Source organism: Eurosta solidaginis, chromosome 3, assembly GCF_040869045.1.
Source record: "Eurosta solidaginis isolate ZX-2024a chromosome 3, ASM4086904v1, whole genome shotgun sequence".
NCBI lineage: Eukaryota > Metazoa > Arthropoda > Insecta > Diptera > Tephritidae > Eurosta > Eurosta solidaginis.
The window spans coordinates 193,353,200-193,373,408 of NC_090321.1; positions in this window are offsets into that span (position 1 = coordinate 193,353,200).

Here is a 20,209-nt window from a genome sequence, read left to right on the forward strand (position 1 = left end):
GTTTTAGCGTTCCATTTTTGGAGCTCAAACATGAATCTTTAACAAAATTTTTTTGCGACAGCAGCCATTCGTCGATTATGCACGAATTGGCTAAAAGGATTTCAACTTTTTTTTCTTATATCGTACAAATACAATCAGACCAATTCTAAATATTCTTGCGGAATTTTGTTCTCGCGGATTTTTTTATTCCCGCGGAAAAATTCCTCCAATTCTGTTCTCCTAGGGAGAACAATAATTGGGGAACAGGAATTTCGAATTTTCGAAGTCAGCTGTTTTGTCAATTGAAATTTCGTTGCACATTTCTTATTTTGTTTAAAAGATTGAAAAGTTTAATTATTGTTGCAAATTGGTTGGAAATTAAGAAATAAAATATAAACAATGCACAGTATTAATTGCATTTCATGTGATATTCACTGAAATTAGTAATGAATTGGTTCCACAGCAACATCAACAGCGGAACATAAGAAGAAGACGGCCGCATAACACAAATCTGCCAGTTGCCTGCTTTCGTTCAGCAAAGCAATTTTCTGGCGGCCAAGTTGAGTTGAATTCCTACTTCTTCATATGCCAAAATCTATTTAAGCCTTATTAAAAAATTCTTGCACAATTTCTGGATGGCTGCATCAAATATGTATACCAAGAGCCCTACCGTTGCTTATGATATACTTTTCGACTTAAAATAATTATTGTGGTTGTTGTTGTTGTTGTATTAACAGTGAGAATATTGGGGTAGAATGTAAATACATATTTTAGCACAAGTTTGTACAAATAAGTGTTCTTTCTTAAAAGAACCAATTTCCTTTAACTATTTTGATGCATTCCCTTTAATTTAACTAGTGAAAAAACTCCTATGAAATGGTAGAGAAATCTCCCTCTCCCTCACATTCATAATACCTACTTTTCTCCCATAACCGGTTTCCGTTTTTTCGAACATTGTTCAGAATAGGAGGAAAGGGAGAAGTGAAAAAACTCAAAAGGAATTTTTATTTAGAATACGAGGAATGGGAGAAGGGAAAAAACTCGCACGGAATTTTCGTTTAGAATTGGGCTGAATATATATATATATATATATATATACATACATATGAATCGCTATTGCTTGCAATATCTTTCGAACAACAAGACGAAAATAATATACGTGCACGAAATACATACTGCTATCGCAATTTCATCTTTACTGCTTTTGTAACCAATTTTCTTAGTACATATTACATATTAGTATCATTATACTATGCGCATTATAACAAATTGATATTTTGTTACACTCAAAATTAAGTTCTACTACGACCACATAATAATTTTGTAAGAGAGCCCCAAATATCGAAATTTGTATCCAAACTTTATAGTCTTAAAATATGTTTTGTGAATGTGAATGAAAAAGAAAAAAGTTCAAACAAATTCTTACTTTGTAGGTAGTATATTTACAATACATAAGTACATTTAATTACATATTTTTTCTCACACATAGCGTTTATAATGATTATCAAAAAAAAAAGGGGAGACATAAATAATTGTATAATTTGAAATATTAAGAGCAAAAGTAAGAGAAAAGAAAAGAACCCCCAACAGAAAAAGCTTAGCCAGACTTAAGTATTCATATTCGATTCCGTGTCGATTTCGGCCCAATAAAGTGTGAACTGTTGGATCATTTTTTTTTCTCTCACTTTATACACTACACACTCTTACCTACATTTTCATAGTGTAAAAAGCTATTCGTAGTTCAACAGCGCTGTAGCCCTGGTTAAGAAACCTGCATTATCTTATTTTTGTTGTTGCTTACATACGTTAATAGAAATGAATTATAAATAAATTAGTATTTAAAATGGGAATGCTGGCGTCGCCATTTATTTAGAAGGCACGTAGGGTCTACAGGTAAGTGGCCACTGAAAAATAGGTCCGTCGGTGGCCATGGATTTTGAGGGTGGGCAAAGCACCGGGCGTCGCAACACCACTCGCGGCACCCCCTATATATATTCGGCCCTTTTCTTCTTTTTGTTTATTTTCCCTTTTCAGCTTTTTTTTTTAATTTTATTTTCAGCGTTTTTTTTTTTATTTTAAAATTTTATCAGTTAGTAACCGGTCATTTCCGGTTCGGTTAGCTTTGTCTCCTTTTGCGTTAGATTTTTTGAGTTTTTTTTGAATTTGAATTTTTTTGAATGTTAACGGTCTGTCCGTGACATCGGTTCGGCCGGATGTTGTTTTATTTTGAATTATAAGCGTTTTGAGTAGTCTCTGCGCTTTTTGACAGCTAGTTTTGATAGGCATGATAGGAATTTTTTTCTGTTTATGGCGCAGGAACAGTAAGGTTGGCAAGGACCCGCCCCAGCCGACAATGACTAGCCACTGTGCACCAACACATCATGCCGACCGCCTTCCTTACTGCTTCCACCGAAGATGCGATACCGTAACAATTTGGCGATTTTCATGTGGTTGTTGTAATGTTGTTGTACCCTTTCTGCCAGCGCAGAAAATTGTTCTGCCCAAAAATGCTATGTAGCCAACTAATTGGTATTTGGTTTCTCGCCATATCCAAGTTAACACGCTGCGGCACCCAACATCCATTCCCACACTCTACCTGTACACGTGCCGCTGTATCAGCATAATTGCAGTGATACCATTTTGCAACCCAACACCCTAATTCAAGGCCAATGATATTGCCCTATTTACACCTGTGGGAAACCAATATCATGATTAGTACCACGTACTAATGGTTACTCAATAAGAATCATACCAACAGAGCCAGACAGTCAGAGCGTCAGCAAATAATGTTTCACACGATCGTGAAATACTTGCACATGCCCTCAGTGCATGTCAACCGTGAGAAGCTAGGGCCTAAGCCAGCGTCCCAAATACTTCGCACCCCAAGGCAGCATAGCAACAAGTCTATAAAAGGAAGCAGCGCGCATCAAAGTGGGAGTTGCATTGTGGACTAATAACCCGCTTGTTCTATTTCAATAAATTACTGGAAATCTAAATTTTCTGTGTTTCATCGCAGGGCAATTTGGCCCTTTAATTTTTTTATTGTTCAAGGACCTTCAGTCCTTTTCTTCCATAACCTAAAAATTTTTGAGTTGGTCAATTTAATAACTTTTTGTATATTTTATTCGTTGTTTTGGATACGTTATGACTAAGAGACTTATTTTTTGTGGAATATGTATGTAATTTTTTGCATTTTGTCAGGGGTGGGTGTTCCCCGCGTTGGGCGTACCTTGTCCCGCTCGGGGGATGTTAGATGGTATAAAAGGGCATAAAGCCGGAGGCCGCTCTCAAGAGTGTCACCGAAGTTCACCTGAAAAAGACAAAAGAAAAGTACCCTAAAGTAAAAAGTTCTTATAAGCAGCGTGTAATTTATGTATGTATACTTCCCGTAAACTCAACATTCCAGGGCCCCAACACCTCGCCTCCTACGCCTCCTAGTTTCCGCACTGAAAAAAAAAGCAAAAAGAACAAGAAATTTATTTAAATTAGTTTGGGCATAAATAGCGAAATCACTTATAAGTACAACAACCAAATGCAAATTGCCCACCTTCACTATAAATATTCTTAATTAAAATTTTCACATTTATTACCTCTTATCATCATTCCTAAGGCTTTCGGTAATTGTTGGACTCTATTAGCAGTCCACCAATGCTCCAAACTTGTAGTTTTTTTTATATTCCAGGCCCGGGCGCCTGGGGACCATAAGGAGGAAGTGTTCTTTCCTCAGCCACTTCAGGCACCGCAACCTAAACTGGTTATATGGCACTGAAGAGCCGCGTTGCTCTTCTTTCTTAAAAATAACACTCGCGCACTGAAATTATTTAATTTAAACGCGAAATTTATTTTTTTTGGTCGCGGACTTTAACTCGCACTCACGATGCAAAAAGGTAAACAAGCGAGAAACGTCAAATTAAAGATAATAGCAAAATTCCCAATATGGAGAAATTTGTAAAAGCTTTTCGATGGAGGGTTGCCGGACCGCAGCGAAAGGGATGATGAAGGAAAATAGGATCAGTCCAGGAAAAGAATGGATATAGGGTAAAGAAAGTGCGATTAAGATTGGAAATGAGGACTATAGAAACGGTATGTGGAACCGGTGTTGCTGTTGGATTCGGCTGGTATATATATAGGGCATAACTGTGGCAGAAGAAAAGAACGATTTTAACTGTGGGCATATGCACGTCGTGAGTGCGCGGTGAATTTTTTTTGGTGATAGTCCGTGAACGGTAAATAAAACTGTTTTCCCTGTGCGCGCAAAGTCCAGTAAGGACCAAATCCGTAGTGTTCAAAATCTGTATGTGCTGTGGGGCAGGATGCCCATAAATCTAAAATAATCGGTCGTACAAGTCGAAATTAAAATCATTAATACCATTTGGAAATTTAAGCTCAGGACAACGAGCAAATCGAGGGGAGACGATAAATCTAAAGTTAAATGGTGATAAGTCATCGGAGCGAAAGTGGTAAGTCGATCAAGATCCAAAACCCTTTGTTTAGGCCCTATGCAACTTTTTGTTTTTGGCTTTGCGCCTCTTTGGTGATTCACGCCAACCCAGTTTCCAAATTTGTGTCAACAAATTTTGCTAAAAATTCTGACCCAGCGCATTGCGTCTACAGGTGCAGATTTCTATGCAAAGTAAATTTCGATTCTCTTCCTGTTTTTTTTTATAAAAGAATGTTTTCCTTATTTTTTGTTTTTGTTTTATTATTTCTCGGTTTAAATTTCCATGTCGCATTCATACATATATTTGCTTTTGTAGCAATGCAATCTACCTAATCTATGAGGCGTGAATGCCAACTTGGCGCTCAGGCACACCATTGTACCTTATGGTAAATTGTACCTTTTTGTTCCGCTAGCTGGGATACCTTCCCCCATAACGAAAGCTCTGGCGAGCACAGGGAAATTCTTCAAGCCGACACACTAGTATTCACCAAACCATGCTATAATTTTCACCCATAATTCGTTCAAGAAACATTGCCATAAAACTATTGCGTGCCGGAAACCCAGCGAACAAACTACATTTGGAACCTCATTTGATTATATGTACATTTATATGTTTTATGTATATTTCGTTTAGTTATAAGATTTGTATTTGATTATAGTGTCAAAATATTAACTTTTTGAATAGTAATTCGTGGCGGACGTCCACGCGTCAACCCAAACGTTTATTCAAATATACCGTTTTTTTTTTGTAAATAGCGGCGAGAAAGCCCAGCCCCTAGGAGTCCCTTGACCACCAAAGAGAGCTCTTTTAGGTAGGATAGGACCCTGGTAGGGAATATAAAATTTTGTGCTCATATTGAGCGGTTCTAATGTTTGGTTTTTGGTAGCGTTGGCGGGAAGTCCCGAAGTAATTTGCGGAATTAATAATAATTAATAAATTTAAAAAATGATTTCGTGTAAGCCGAATAAGGCAAAGTAAAAATTTCCCAGAAATTCAATATTTTACTGATATATGTATGTAAGAAAATTTTGTTTGAAATAATCATGTGTGGTTGAGTCCATCATAAAGTAAAATTTTTTTTTATTGTTCAAATCGCCTGTCGTAAGCCAATTTTTATTGCAATTTTGAGTAAGCAGTAGATGTATGTATTTAGCTATATTTTATCTAATTAAAAATGTTATATTGAAGTGAAAAAGAAATTTAAGATGGCGTTCTAAATTAATAAGGTGGGGAGGGGGAAGATGAGCAAAGGGTAGGAGGTTTGGAACGGAATGGAGCAAAGGTAAGATAAGGGGACCTGCAGAGCGATGCGAAGCGAGCGGTCCAAGGAAGGGTGGGCTTCTTGTGGGGTGAGGTGGGAGAGGAAATGATTAATGTGATTGTGACATCCGCCCCGCATCAAGGTGGAAAAAGGGTTCAGAACCGCGACTACATGTACTGAGCTAGCTGGGGCAATTCCACCTTGATTGCGCAAAGGGGCGGATCCACAAATGTACGTGTACGTGACAATCATAATTAATAATGGCGCCCAATCAAAAACATATAGAGGGGCCGCCATATTCTATTAATATGGCGCCCGAACAAAAAGTTTTTCTTTTAGTGATGACATTAGCGCGGGTTGAAATTGGCGCCCACGCATGAGTTAAAATGTAAATCTGATTACCGAGATCTAGTCAGCGAAATAGTGTTCAAAGCTCATTTTTTTGTACAAATTATATTTCAACCCAAAGCTAATGTCCAATAGTTGCAGTCATTAAACCAAACGGTTCTGTCTTTATGTGACCATCTTTCCTATTTGGTGCCTTGTCTATGGTGTTAGATCCAAAAAGTTAATTGCACCGATAGTGGAGGTTGGGATCATAAGGACAGATACCATTAATAGCCCATAAGATGACATAGCTAAACAATTAATGGTAAGCTATAAGCATCTGAATAATTTTTAATTTTCAACTAACTTAATTTTTTTTAATTTTTTTTAATACCAGTTACGGAGCTGTCCTTATGTAACCATCTCCCCTATCCGATGACTTGTCCATGGTGTTAGATCCAAAATCAATTGCACCGATGGTAGAGTTTGGAATCATAAGGACAGTCTCTATCAGTAATCTGAGGATGGCATAGCCAAACAAGTTATGCGAGGCTATAAGCATCATACATAAATGTTTATATTGTTTTTAAAACCTATTTCGATTTTTTTTTCAACACAAAAGAAATTTTTTTTTTTTTTTTGATTTACAATGAATAGAAGTCCTTATAGTACATTCATATAAGACGCTTCTTATTGAAAATACAGCACTTATGGCCACAAGAAAGCCTCTATGCAATGCGTGTGTAGCATAAGTTGTTAGACATAATTAGTCAGATTTTTTTTTATTTTTCATAGATATATTCTCACCTCACAACAGGAACGTTTACAGTTGCTCCAACGATTCCTAACCAGTACAAATTTTTTTTTGCCTGCCTGAAAGGTAATCTGAATTTAATTAAATTATACAAAAAAAAAAAAAATTTTTTTTACATTCCGAGATTTTGAAAACAAACCAAAAATATATATACAACAAAATTGGGTCCCTAAAAGGAACAAAGTGTGCGAACCGTAGATCGAGCCCATATGATACGCGTTTTAGAAACAGGCAAGAAACCATGGTTCCGATGAATGTGTCCTACTCGAAGCATCCAAGCGAAAACGACCCTGCTTTTATTGATCTTTCGGGTCGGATAGGAGGGGGTAACCCAGCAGCTGCGGGCGCATCGGGCGGGGAAATGAGAAAAGAAAATTCTAGTACTATACCAGCAGAGCCAGCTAGCAACACGGGTGCCATTCCAAAGCCCCCGAAAGAATCCCAATCTACACAGCCTTTGACAGCCCCACCATCTACCTTAGCCTTTCCAAAACCCATTGCATCTAATAATAGTGATGCCAACCGGCAAGCTAAAGACAAACCATACGATCTGCGCAACGACAAAGTGCCCATGGTAAGGGAGATCATGGCCGAAGCCAAAAATGCCATCTTAAAAGAAATCCGCGATACCTTACCGGAAGTAGGCGCAACGGGTCGAGGGGTGCGCGAGGGGTTAGAGTTTTCGGGGGGTAACAATAATAACAGTAGGTCGCGCAACCGTAATAAAAGAAGAAGGCACAACTCCAGCCTTGAATCTCTCGAATCCAGGCGCTCTAAAAACGATTTAACAATTAACGAAAATTCCCACTGCTTTGCCATGAGTAGACACAATAATGTGAACCTAGCCCATACAGCAACATATGCATTTCCGCCGCGTAACGATCAGCCACCAATTCGTCAAACCCCAAGTGCAGATAGAGGCATACCCGCAGCTATCTCGGGAAGACATCGTGGACAATCTGAGCGAGAGAGTAGGGAATATGGCGGATCAGACCTCAAAGTCGAAAAGTGGGGGATTAACTACCAAGGACATCGCGATGCAATGTCGGTTGAAGACTTCCTGTTTCGTTTGGAGTACCTGAGGGAACAGTACGGGTGCTCATGGGCAGATATAATACGCGATTTTCACAATTTGTTGAGTGGCGAAGCCCGCGAGTGGTATTGGCTATATATCCGTTCTCATGGAAGAGTCGACTGGCCAAGTTTGCAGATGGCTCTTCGACGACAGTTCGCCTCTCAACAAACAGACTTTGAAATTTTAAGGGAGTTAACCGAGAGAAAGCAAAGGGCGGGTGAAAGCATAGATGCCTACTTCCATGTTGTTGGCACGCTTCGTTCGCGACTGCGGAATCCAATTCCGGAATATGAAATTGTGCGCTTAGTAAAAGGTAACTTGCGCGAATCTTTGGCCAAGTTGGTATACCCTATGTCAACATATTCATTGGACCAGTTGAGAATGGATTGTAAAGAAGCCGAAAGGTGTTTCCCGCGTCGCGAACGGCCGCATGCCGATAACTATATGCCACGTCCACAAATCGAGATCTGCGAGTTCGAATACCAAGAGGCGTGCACTCCCGGTGATGAGGGTCAAGTCGCCGTGGAGGAGATACGTCAGCAGTCTTTTCCAAAACAGGTAATAAGCCGAAGAAACGTATCATGTTGGAACTGTGGGGCAGATGGCCACTTTTTCACAGAGTGTATGTCGCTCCAACGGCGAATCTTTTGCTACAAATGCGGGAAGTTGGACGTGATAACCCCGAAATTCCCCTTATGTAACAAAGCGGGAAACGGATCCCGGAGCGCGATTGTGACGGGGGAATCGCGTGCCACACAAACCTCGTCAAAGTAGATGCGTCGACCAACACATCAACAGACGACGAAAATACATACAACAAGGAAATTTGCATTTTTAAAAATAACACGAAAACTAGAAGTCCACCAAAGGCCGCAAGGGAGAGCACACCATCATATAAGGAGAGATATAGAAAGTACCTCGAAAAGTGAGAAAGAATCTTCGCAGAAAGCATAGTGATGGGTCGCAGAGGAGTTTCACGGAGAATACAAAAAGCAAAGCAACGATTTCGTCAACGAAAACTTCTACGACAAAAAGTATTGGCCTCCATCAAAAAAATAAGTAAGTCAGATCCGCGTATCTACGCAGATATAGAAATCATGGGCGTTCAAACACGAGGCTTGCTGGACACTGGCGCATCAGTCAGTATTTTGGGAAGAGGGTGTAGGGAATTCGTTGACAAAATAGGTGTGTCGATAGAAAGATATGTGTCCTCCGTCAAAACAGCTGGCGGCCGGAGGCACAACGTTTTAGGAAAAATTACTACTTTTGTAAAATTTAACCAATTAGAACAAAAAGTTACATTCTTTTTATGCCCGTACCTAGAGCAAAATATCTACCTAGGAATAGATTTTTGGCGTACTTTTCAGTTAGCGCCGGATGTGGTGGCTGTAGACGAAATTGATTTAAATAAATTAGAACAGGAAATGGTTTCAGAGGAAGACAAAAATGAACGGCGCGTTTTACATAGCCTAACAGCGGAACAGAAACAGCGCTTAAAAGAAGTTGTTAGCGGTTTCAGAACTTTTGAGAAACACGGGTTAGGACGTACCAATTTAGAGAAACATACAATTAAGCTGGTTGATGAAGCGGTACCCGTAAAAGAGCGACATTATCCTCTGTCACCGGCAATGCAGGCAGTTGTGTATGAGGAGGTGGACAAAATGTTAGAGTTGGGAGTGATAGAAGAAAGTGACAGCCCTTGGAGTAACAGAACGACAGTTGTGCGCAAACCGGGCAAGAATCGTTTTTGCTTGGATGCGCGTAAACTAAACGCCGTAACCGTGAAGGATGCGTACCCCTTACAAAATATCGAGGGCATCATTAGCCGTATCGACGACACCCACTTTATAAGCAGTGTCGACTTAAAATTTGCCTTCTGGCAAATTGAGTTAGACGACAGTAGCAAGCCATATACCGCCTTTACAGTGCCCGGTCGTCCTCTCTACCAATTCGTCACTATGCCATTCGGGTTATGTAACGCTGCCCAAAGGTTATGCCGACTCATGGTTCGGGTTATACCACAAAAGTTGAAATCGAATGTTTTCATTTATTTGGATGATTTATTAATCATCGCGCCAGATTTCGACTCGCATTTGCGAATCTTAAAAGAAGTCGTCACTTGCTTAAAAGACGCAAATTTAACAATTGGATTGAGCAAGTCTAAGTTTTGTTTTAAGGAGTTACCTTATCTTGGCTTCATAGTAGGAGGAGGGATGTTGAAAACAGACCCGGAAAAGATAAAGGCTATACAAAATATCCCTGTTCCCAAAACAGTCAAAGAAGTAGTTTTCTAGGCACTGCCGGATGGTATAGGCGGTTTATAAAAGATTTCGCCACCATGGCAGCGCCGCTAACCGACTCTTTGAAAAAGGGAAGAAAATTTGAGATGTCAGACAAAGCAATGGAAGCATTCAATGCTTTAAAGAGAGCCCTCACAAGCGCTCCGGTTCTGAAACATCCTGATTTTTCCAAACGATTTTGGGTACAGTGTGATGCATCTGATTATGGTCTAGGTGCTGTTTTATATCAGAAAGAATGTGATGGTGGTGAAAAACCAATCGCGTATTTTTCTCAAAAATTCAATGAATGTCAGCGAAAGTACAGCACCACAGAAAAGGAATGCCTTGCGGCAGTAATGGCAGTCAAGAAATTTCGGCCTTATATCGATCTGATGCCATTTACAGTGGTGACAGACCACGCCAGTTTAAAATGGTTGATGTCTTTAAAAGATCTAAATGGCAGATTAGCTAGGTGGTCTCTACAATTGCAAGCGTTTGATTTTGAGATCGAGCACCGTAAAGGCTCGGAGAATATTGTCGCCGATACTCTATCACGCTGTATAGAGGAAATAACTAACTCACCAATAGCTAACATAGACACCACTGAGTTTGAATCAGAAGGGTATTTAGAACTAATTAAGACAATCGAAAGCAATAAGGAGCGGCTTCCCGATTTGAAGGTAGAGGATGGGATGGTTTTTAAGAAATTTGTTTCAAAGGATAGTGAACTTGAGGAAAACGAATGGAAGCTTTGGGTCCCTGAAGCACTGACCTCAACTCTCATAGAGAACGCCCACTGTCCAGAGATAGCTGCACATGGGGGGATGACAAAAACACTACACCGCATACGGAGGCTGTATTACTGGCCTAATATGGTGGTGCAGGTTCGGAACTTCGTGAGGGAATGTCAAACGTGCAAAGAATCGAAACCATCTAACGCGATTTTAAAACCAGGGATTGGGAAAGAAGTGGTTACTGTCCGCCCTTTTCAGAAGATATATATAGATTTTTTGGGGAAGTATCCTAGATCAAAGCGCGGAAATTGTTTCATTTTTATCGTAGTCGATTATTTTTCTAAATTTATTTTTTTGAAAGCGATGCGTGAAGCAACCGCAGGTAACGTGGTTAAGTTCATAACCGAAGAGATTTTTCATAAATTTGGCGTTCCGGAAACCATACATTCAGATAACGGAAAACAATTCGTATCGAAACAATTCTCGGAACTGTTAGAATCATATGGTGTCATACATCTAAAGACAGCCTATTATGCGCCGCAGTCGAATGCTGCTGAACGCGCGAATCAATCGGTACTAGCCGCCATTAGATCATATCTCGAAAATGATCATAGGGACTGGGATTTGTACCTTACTGAAATAGAGTGCTCCCTGCGTAGCGCTGTACATTCGGCCACGGGAGTTTCACCATATTTTGCCCTGTTCGGACAGAACATGTTTACCAATGGTGCAGATTACGCATTGGCGAAGAAATTGGATTGCCTATCGGACAACGAATTGTTCATTTTAGATCCTAGCGATAAAATGAGACTAATGCGCGAGAAAATAAAAGAAAACCTACACGAGTCGTATGAAACGAACGCGGCACGATACAATACCAGAGTCCGCGAAACACGATTTTCCCCCGGGCAAGAAGTCTACAAACGCAATTTTATCCTAAGCGATTTCAAACAGAATATAAACGCGAAATTCTGTCGAAAATTTACGAAATGTCGCGTTACTAAGGCTTTGGGTAATAACATGTACCTACTCGAAACCCTGGCAGGAAAGAGTCTAGGGGCATGGCACGCGAAGGACATTAAACAGTAACCTAATACTAAATAACCCGATGGTAAATAACTTAATACTAAAGGAATTGATATTACATAACTTAGTGTTGAATAACTTAAAACTACATAATTTTGTACTCAATAACTTAATACTATATTGCCGCTTGGTGACCTGAAAATAACACAAAATGTAATTAACTTTACACAAAGATATTCCATTACTTGCGTGAATACCACCCCGTCGATCAGGGTCAAGTCGGCGGGGAAGGGCATCGCCAAAAAGCTCTCGGTCCGAAGTTTACCTAGAATGAATACAAAAGAAAATAATTTCTATATACATATTCAAATTTTTTTCTTCACGTAATAGCAAGGCGAATAAATTCCATTACCATATGCCCGGCTCAGCTCTCGAGGCAGTAGACGTTGTCAGGGGTGGGTGTTCCCCGCGTTGGGCGTACCTTGTCCCGCTCGAGGGATGTTAGATGGTATAAAAGGGCATAAAGCCGGAGGCCGCTCTCAAGAGTGTCACCGAAGTTCACCTGAAAAACACAAAAGAAAAGTACCCTAAAGTAAAAAGTTCTTATAAGCAGCGTGTAATTTATGTATGTATACTTCCCGTAAACTCAACATTCCAGGGCCCCAACACCTCGCCTCCTACGCCTCCTAGTTTCCGCACTGAAAAAAAAAAGCAAAAAGAACAAGAAATTAATTTAAATTAGTTTGGGCATAAATAGCGAAATCACTTATATAAGTGCACATTTTTTCTGTTGGGTAATCAAACACTCAAAAGTACAACAACCAAATGCAAATTGCCTACCTTCACTATAAATATTCTTAATTAAAATTTTCACATTTATTACCTCTTATCATCATTCCTGAGGCTTTCGGTAATTGTTGGACTCTATTAGCAGTCCACCAATGCTCCAAACTTGTAGTTTTTTTTTATATTCCAGGCCCGGGCGCCTGGGGACCATAAGGAGGAAGTGTTCTTTCCTCAGCCACTTCAGGCACCGCAACCTAAACTGGTTATATGGCACTGAAGAGCCGCGTTTCTCTTCTTTCTTAAAAATAACACTCGCGCACTGAAATTATTTAATTTAAACGCGAAATTTATTTTTTTTGGTCGCGGACTTTAACTCGCACTCACGATGCAAAAAGGTAAACAAACGAGAAACGTTAAATTAAAGATAATAGCAAAATTCCCAATATGGAGAAATTTGTAAAAGCTTTTCGATGGAGGGTTGCCGGACCGCAGCGAAAGGGATGATGAAGGAAAATAGGATCAGTCCAGGAAAAAAATGGATATAGGGTAAAGAAAGTGCGATTAAGATTGGAAATGAGGACAATAGGAAACGGTATGTGGAACCGGTGTTGCTGTTGGATTCGGCTGGTATAAATATAGGGCATAACTGTGGCAGAAGAAAAGAACGATTTTAACTGTGGGCATATGCACGTCGTGAGTGCGCGGTGAATTTTTTTTTGGTGATAGTCCGTGAACGGTAAATAAAACTGTTTTCCCTGTGCGCGCAGAGTCCAGTAAGGATCAAATCCGTAGTGTTCAAAATCTGTATGTGCTGTGGGGCAGGATGCCCATAAATCTAAAATAATCGGTCGTACAAGTCGAAATTAAAATCATTAATACCATTTGGAAATTTAAGCTCAGGACAACGAGCAAATCGAGGGGAGACCATAAATCTAAAGTTAAATGGTGATAAGTCATCGGAGCGAAAGTGGTAAGTCGATCAAGATCCAAAACCCTTTGCTTAGGCCCTATGCAACTTTTTGTTTTTGGCTTTGCGCCTCTTTGGTGATTTACGCCAACCCAGTTTCCAAATTTGTGTCAACAAATTTTGCTAAAAATTCTGACCCAGTCATTGCGTCTACAGGTGCAGATTTCTATGCAAAGTAAATTTCGATTCTCTTCCTGTTTTTTTTTTATAAAAGAATGTTTTCCTTATTTTTTTTTTTTGTTTTATTATTTCTCGGTTTAAATTTCCATGTCGCATTCATACATATATTTGCTTTTGTAGCAATGCAATCTACCTAATCTATGAGGCGTGAATGCCAACTTGGCGCTCAGGCACACCATTGTACCTTATGGTAAATTGTACCTTTTTGTTCCGCTAGCTGGGATACCTCCCCCATAACGAAAGCTCTGGCGAGCACAGGGAAATTCTTCAAGCCGACACACTAGTATTCACCAAACCATGCTATAATTTTCACCCATAATTCGTTCAAGAAACATTGCCATAAAACTATTGCGTGCCGGAAACCCAGCGAACAAACTACATTTGGAACCTCATTTGATTATATGTACATTTATATGTTTTATGTATATTTCGTTTAGTTATAAGATTTGTATTTGATTATAGTGTCAAAATATTAACTTTTTGAATAGTAATTCGAGGCGGACGTCCACGCGTCAACCCAAACGTTTATTCAAATATACCGTTTTTTTTTGTAAATAGCGGCGAGAAAGCCCAGCCCCTAGGAGTCCCTTGACCAAAGAGAGCTCTTTTAGGTAGGATAGGACCCTGGTAGGGAATATAAAATTTTGTGCTCATATTGAGTGGTTCTAATGTTTGGTTTTTGGTAGCGTTGGCGGGAAGTCCCGAAGTAATTTGCGGAATTAATAATAATTAATGAATTTAAAAAATGATTTCGTGTAAGCCGAATAAGGCAAAGTAAAAATTTCCCAGAAATTCCATATTTTACTGATATATGTATGTAAGAAAATTTTGTTTGAAATAATCATGTGTGGTTGAGTCCATCATAAAGTTAAATTTTTTTTTTTTTTTTATTGTTCAAATCGCCTGTCGTAAGCCAATTTTTATTGCAATTTTGAGTTAGCAGTAGATGTATGTATATAGGGCGGCCACCGTGGTGTGATGGTAGCGTGCTCCGCCTATCACACCGTATGCCCTGGGTTCAACTCCCGGGCAAAGCAACATCAAAATTTTAGAAATAAGATTTTTCAATTAGAAGAAAATTTTTCTAAGCGGGGTCGCCCCTCGGCAGTGTCTGGCAAGCGCTCCGATTGTATTTCTGCCATGAAAAGCTCTCAGTGAAAACTCATCTGCCTTTCAGATGCCGTTCGGAGTCGGCATAAAACATGTAGGTCCCGTCCGGCCAATTTGTAGGGAAAAATCAAGAGGAGCACGACGCAAATTGGAAGAGAAGCTCGGCCTTAGATCTCTTCGGAGGTTATCGCGCCTTACATTTATTTTTTTTAATTTTTTTTAGTAGATGTATGTATTTAGCTATATTTTATCTAATTAAAAATGTTATATCGAAGTGAAAAAGAAATTTAAGATGGCGTTCTAAATTAATAAGGTGGGGAGGGGGAAGATGAACAAAGGGTAGGAGGTTTGGAACGGAATGGAGCAAAGGTAAGATAAGGGGACCTGCAGAGCGATGCGAAGCGAGCGGTCCAAGGAAGGGTGGGCTTCTTGTGGGGTGAGGTGGGAGAGGAAATGATTAATGTGATTGTGACATCCGCCCCGCATCAAGGTGGAAAAAGGGTTCAGAACCGCGACTCCATGTACTGAGCTAGCTGGGGCAATTCCACCTTGATTGCGCAAAGGGGCGGATCCACAAATGTACGTGTACGTGACAATTTTCTTCTTTTTTATGAAATTTTGACGTGCCTTAACACCATTAATCGATGACATTGGAGATGGTCATGAATATGGGTATGGTTGCGACCATGATACAATTAATTAATTGTACCATGGTTACGACTATGGCGTTAGGGTTAAGGAAGTTTAATTTGCACTTAAGGAAGTTTAATTCATTGTGAATGATAACTAAGTGTGATATCTTCTGCATATACGTCAAAATTCCAAAGTGATTGGATCACCTGATTTGTAATTGCCTATCGCTGTCTCATTCTGTATCTCTTTCTATCACCCGCTGAAGATAGGCGCCGCCATATTGAACACCCTGTCAAAACGCTAAAAAGTAGCCATATTGAACATCCTGTCAGGCAGTTGACAGATAAGATATCACACTTAGTCATTATTGACAATGTTTTAATTAGCCCTTTAACATGCAAAGGCAACAACGTTGTGAACTTGATATTTAGCTCGTCCAATTTTTGATCCGTATAGCAGTTCTGTTCGTTTTGTTTTCTTTAGTCGATTTTTTGACAGCTAACCACTTTTGAGTTGGCAGCACTGAAATATGTGTATGCATAAAAGATTTCGCCATATTTAAGCCGGAGTCATTGGTGCCGTATGTCGTATCGCTGTATCCGTATCCCTAACGTAATCAGCTGTTTATCGTTACGACGGTAAACCAAAACCCAATTGGTTGGCTACGATACGGTTACGACTTTAGCGGCACCAATAATCGATTGCATTGATTCTCATAAGGTTGGTCGAATCAGCTGTTAAAAGTTTACCGATACGGTTACCGATAAAGCACCAATGTCTCCAGCTTTAAAAGCAAAAATACGGTAAGAGTAAACACCTTGAAGAAAATGTAAGGAAAATAAAGGTAATAGTCTAGTTGAGGGGTCGACTGCTAATACGCTATCGAGAGATGTGTCAAACGACGCGTCGTGACATCAGTATTAATAATCCGAAGGCGGAAAATAAAAATATTAACTCGTTCAAAAGATATTAACGAAACCTCCGAAAAAAGACCCGGGGGAATATTTAGAATAAGGTGCCACGATTTTCCAACTTTTCTTTTTTTCGAGGGGTGGCGGGGGTCCTAAAAATCACAAAATTATCATCCGCAACTCTAGGAAACTCTTAGTTTATGAAATATAAGCCTTTTAATTTCCAAATTTAGTAAAATTTCAACTTAAGTCCTGCACTTAAAATTCGGGTCGCACATGTCGATAGTGATATCAAAAGACGCGTATTTACGTTAAAATTCAGAATCCGAAAGCAGAAACTATTTTTTTTTATCTCGTTTAAAAGTTATTCGCGGAAAACCCGTCGGTACTATTGTCGCTTTTTTCGTTGTTGCAATTAAGCAAACGAAAACCAATGAAGGTGGTGAATAGTGTTGCAAGCTCCGCAACAATATCTTTTTAACTTTGTAGAAGATTATAAGGTGCAAACAAACATACACTATCAATGTATTTTGTTTTGTAATTCTCTGAATAATTTGAAATTAATGTATTTAATTGGAACAAGTGCAGAATACATACATTTGTCAAAAAAAAATAAAAAATTGGACTTTATAGAGATTTTTATGCTGATTCCAATGGTAATTCTGCGTAGAACACCTTTCTGCATAGGCGGCCTTCGGCCGCGCTTATAAAAAATAACCCTGGGTCTACGCCATGCCAAGTCCGGGTGTGTGGTATAACCTTCTGCGTAGTACACCCTTCTGCGCAGCACCCCAAAGAATATTAGACTACAATTATTAAAACTGTTTTACAAAAACAAAATACATTAATAGTGTATGTTTGTTTGCATTTATGTCGACGTGCCACCCCCTTATAATGTTCTACGAAGATAAAAAGATATTGTTGCGGAGATGGCAACACTATTCACCACCGTCATTTGTTTTATGTTTTATGAGAGGGACATTTTTAATTGTCTCGCATTTATCCATGCCGTGTATGCCCCTTGTGCAACTGTGATTTTTGGAAAGAGAATTAAATAAATTAATTAAATACAATCGAAAAATGAACACAAATACCCCACGAAAATGTATAGAAGACATTTATAAACATCTCGCCCAAAATAAAGTATCGACTACCTCTCAGTATACATCATTGTAAACTTTACCAAGTAGCGCAACTAACAGCTGATCGCTCAAAATTTACACACGCACACAAACATGACTAATGGCCATATTACGGAAATCTTATGGAAATTGAAGTTAAATTTTTAAACAGACATAAGATGTTATAATTTTGGAATATATAGCATCTACGACACCTTAATTGCAGTAATTGAAAGAAAATGTTTGCTTACACTCAAGTATTTAATTATTTTTTCTAAATTTATCTTTAATATTGATGCAATGATTGGTCCAATGCAACTCTGGTCTTCCTACTGTTCTTCATTCCACTCAATTCGAGTGCCTATTTTCACGGCCTGCGAGTGCCTTCCACTCTATTCGCAACATAACCTCGAAGTAAGCTGCCAAACTATATAGTAAACAATGGTATACATCAGGCATGCTTAACCAACGAACCGATATCATTTCGTTACGATAATTAACGTTAATAAACGAAACAAAGTCATTCCGTTTCGTTTATTAACGTTAAGAACGTCAAATTAACGAAATGATTTTGCTTCGTTTTCTGCCATATCAAAACGAAATCAAATCGTTTATGTTGATTTATTAATTTCAAACTATGCTGGCAAAGCTGATTGATGGCGGAGTCATTAAAGGTGAAAGCATTAGTCAAGCTGATTGCAACTTTTCTCACGAATTTTGACAGTACGAACATTTCTCAGAGTATTTTTGACACTACCACCAACGAATTACACGAACAAGTTACATGGAGTTTGTGTGTGTATGTCCGCTCGCTGTTACCACCTTACGGCTTCACCATGGCTATAGCATTGCCAGCACAATTCAAACATAAAGTATCACGTTTTTGTTAACGTTTTTAACGTTAACGAAAGCTTTTCGTTTCGGTTAAAAACGAGATACAATTTATCTTTATAATTTCTTTATCGATAATATTTCGAAGTGTTTCAACGGAAACGGTGGAAATTTTTGGATAAACGATTAGCTTAACGTTAAGGTGCATCCCTGGTATACATCGAGTAAATGCCAAAAAAATAACGAGTGACGCCTCTTATTGTATTTATCTTCTCTCAAAATAGTGTACGTGTGACTCGCTTTCTCGCTCTTACCTATTGTGTTTTCGACATTCCTTCTCGCTCGATGTTATTTACATTTTTAAGTTACTTCATCAGTTGTTTTCGTTATCGCTAACCAAAACATATGCAACAACAACACGGGTAACTGGCCTACCGGTTACCCGTATCGGTTACCTGCTGTCAAATCGCTTTTTCCATGAATGAAACGCGCCTTTATGTTCAGATAATATTTAATTATAAATAATTCATATATACAATGTTTTTTTTACAATTTAAAATATTCCCTTATTACTCTAGTGAACTTTACATATGTGTATATTGATATGTACAAGCTAATTAAGTACAATAACGTCTATTAATAGCTGTGCCCTTTCTGAAACTTTCGAAGCTCAGTGATGATGCCCAATTTTTCCTGCGCTGGTGGTGTTGTTCAACATCAGTTTGCAGAGCCATATGAGTTTTGTAGGGATAATACCGGAAGCCCCAATTCGTGCTATCAAAGTCGATTTACAGGTGATATTGATCCTTTGGTCTTGACCCTTTCCCATAGTATGCTTGTTAGCGCCTTATCTGTGGTACTAAAAAGGGGGGATAGTTGTCGCAGTTTTCTTATAATTTGAGCAAATTTATGTTCTTCCTTCAGCTACAGCTGGAATATTTGGAATATTGCTATGCGCACATCGTCAAAATCAAATTTCCTAGAATGAGAAAGAAACTGATATCAGTAAGGATATATTAAAGCTTTAAATATATTTAACCCGAAAAGTGTTCTATAAATAGGGCTCCACAATTAGCTCTTTTCTGAGAGGCCAAAGGCACAAGGGACTCAAGGAGATTTCAGATAACTAGAATCAGGGGTACCCGAAGATACTTCGCTGTTGCATTCATAGAGAACACAGCATTATAACAAGGGATAATTGATTGATGTTACGAAGGAAATTAGACGTGCACAAAAACAAACAAATGCAGATGACTGTTTAATTCAACAACAACACCAACAACAACAACAACAACAACAACTGTTTAATTCATTATCCGAAGTTCTTGTATGGACGTGCAGTATGAAAAGTGCAAAGTACTGCTAAAACTGATTTCCCCGAGTAACCTGGGAACGAATTGATGTGACTACGCCTATCCTTCCTTAGCAGTAGGGTCTAGAACCAGTTCCCTGTTGGACAGGAAAATAAACGTTTGGTTATCTCCAAGTTGATCATATGCTATTACAGAATATACTCGTTCGCTGCATCCGACCAGTACATCCAACTTTCCCAGATTTTCTTGGCTCAGCAAGGGTATCCTCCTGAATGGTACATTTGTTGCACGCTGCTGCCTGGCCGCTCACCAAACAACACAAGACACGACGGAACTTTCCTTGGGACACCCAAGGTCACTAACGTTTCTCATAGCTCCAGCGGGTTAGGGGGCTTAGAGTATACCCGCGGTGGGCATGCC